This window comes from Rhinopithecus bieti, unplaced genomic scaffold (genome assembly GCF_001698545.2).
Source record: "Rhinopithecus bieti isolate Rb0 unplaced genomic scaffold, ASM169854v2 scaffold_51907, whole genome shotgun sequence".
Lineage (NCBI taxonomy): Eukaryota > Metazoa > Chordata > Mammalia > Primates > Cercopithecidae > Rhinopithecus > Rhinopithecus bieti.
The window spans coordinates 685,279-687,677 of record NW_016820817.1 but is presented as its reverse complement, the minus strand read 5'-3'; the positions used below and the strand labels follow the sequence as shown (position 1 = coordinate 687,677).

Genomic DNA, 2,399 nt, shown 5'->3' with positions numbered 1-2,399 from the left:
AGGCATGAGCCACCGCGCCCAGCAGTGAGACCCCATTTCTACACAAAATTTAAAAAAAAAAATTAGCCAAGCGTGGTGGCGGGTGCCTAAAGTCCTAGCTACTCGGAAGCTGTGGTGGGAAGATCACTTGAACCTGGGAGGTCAAGGCTGCAGGGAACCATGTTTGTGCTATTGCTGCACTCCAGCTTGGGCAGCAGAGTGAGACCCTGTCTCCAAAACAAACAAAACAAAACAAAAAACAGCAAATAAAAAGAAACAAATATGACACTAAAAGTATTTTGTAGGAGGCTAGGGGTGGCCCCAGGTGAGGCTGAGGGGTAGGTAGAGTTGGATCAAGGAGGCTTGGATGCCACACTAAGGAGACAAGATGATTCTAAAAATAACAAGGAAACACTGTCAGGATTTTAACAGGGGAGTAACCAGGCTGCAATGTGGAGGATGGATTTTAGGGGTGACAACCTCAATTCTCAACAGGAAAACCAATTAAGATCCTATGGAAATGGTCCATATAGGAGGAATTGATCATATGACATTGGTAAGTGGAGGTAGGGGTGGAAAGGAAAAGACCGATGGAAGAAATATGTAGATGATACTTTCTGTAGAACTTGGTGACCATGTAAGTATGGGGATTGCAGAAATGGCTCCCTGATGTGAACAGAAAGGAGCATCCTGAACTGAAATAGGAAATCTAAAAGGAGAAACAAAAGGCCCAGTGGCCAAAATAAGCTCTGTTCTTGATAGTCCAATGGAAACGATTGGCAGATCCTACATCTATCATTGCTTATGACACAATATATTGAAACGATGGGTTTACATGGCTTACCCTCCTGCCTGACTAAAAGTCAAATGGCAAGGTCATGTCTTATTTGTCCTGTATCCTCAGGGCTGGCTACCCCACCCAAGCTCTGGGAGAGTTCTGCCTGCAGCACAGGTGACAGGAAAGTCATCGATGGTTGAGATCTCCCAGGGAGAGGAGAGGAGAGGAGACTGAGAAAAGCAGTGACATGCAAGAAAAAGGCATTCACACCTGGGGTGAGAATTTGAGAAGTAAGTGACCTGGTGGCCTTGTATTGTCTGTGGCTCTTCCGTGGGCCCTGTGAAAGGCCACCTCAGGGCGGGCCTGCAGCCCTGTCAGTGTCCAGGCAAGTCATTCTCTTTGTATGCTTTTAATATTAACACGAAGGCTTCTAGTGATTGTGCAGAAGTCATCTCCATCCATCACTTGACTAACTTTGCTTGGAAGAAAAGTGGGGAGTGGATGGTGGAGGAGGGGTGTTATTGCAGACTGGACAGAGGCAGGAAGTTATTGGAAGAAAGAATTTGGGGTGTGCGTATAGTTTTTCTCCCACTCCTTCCCTACCTAGAGGAAGATAACTCTGATTTTGATATTATAATGGCAGTAGGAAAAAGATTATACAAGCCAATATTCTGTTTTATAAACACATCCACCATGCTTAAACTAAGAGCTATAACTGAATTATTTTCATGAATATGCATTCTACTTAGAATTTCAAATTTTCTGTTATTTATGTATTTAAGAGACCAAACATTTAAGAATATGACTTATAGAAGAACAACATCTTAAATAATTTTTTAAAATTTCAAATAAAGAGCAATAATGGATGGAAATTTAAATTTTAGGGGCACATAAGCCATCTACCCCACACCATTGCCCCTTGTCAAGCCAGTTTCCCATTACTCCTGATTAACTTAAAAACTCAGCTGCGTCAGATTGCTCAAGTTGCAGACCTTTAGATGAGCCTGGAAGGCCGCCTCAAACTGGATTTAACCAACTGATCTTCCTTCTTTTCCAACGAGTGTGATCCTCTGTGACAAAGATTTGACCTTCAGCTTTTGGGACAGGCTTTCCAAGTCAAGTTCCAAAGTTTGAATGGAACGCGCAATACATGTTTCTGTGGCTTTTTCAGTCCCGCTGATCAACAGCATAATTTAATACTTGTACTGTCTGTTCCCTTTTCTGACAAGCACAATCTGATAAACAGATTGGGAGGAGCAGTGCAGCACTGTGTGACTCACGCTGCGAATGAGGGGAAAAGGAGAGGTGGAGAGAGAACGAACCTGGAGTCACACGAAATGCAGTCAGATTGAGCTGTCTGACGCGAACGTTTCAGCACATGCAAGGGAGCTTCGTGGTAAGTGGTTAGGGTTATCGATTTACATTCCCCTTCAAATTCGGAAGTTTTGAAATCACTAAGTTTCAGAGAAACTCACCTAGATTAAAATACAGGGAAAAGACGGACCTATACACCTACAGTAGGCTATTGTTACAGGTGGTAGATGCTATGGTAATTACTTCCTGTGCTAGTTTCTGTTCACTCAAGCCTCTGACAGCTTTTTTTTTTTTTTTTTTTTTTTTTTTTTTTTTTTTTTTTTTTTTT

At 42.5% G+C, this 2,399-nt stretch overlaps 1 long non-coding RNA gene across 1 annotated transcript in view; it reads left to right on the top strand.

The window, feature by feature from the left end:
- The first annotated feature begins 2,015 nt into the window (after positions 1-2,015).
- LOC108520541 (uncharacterized) overlaps positions 2,016-2,399 on the top strand; it is a 10,917-nt gene continuing 10,533 nt past the window's right edge. The window contains exon 1 of the long non-coding RNA XR_001882932.1: positions 2,016-2,153. This is a non-coding gene — a long non-coding RNA (uncharacterized LOC108520541). The remainder of the gene's footprint in view (positions 2,154-2,399) is intronic.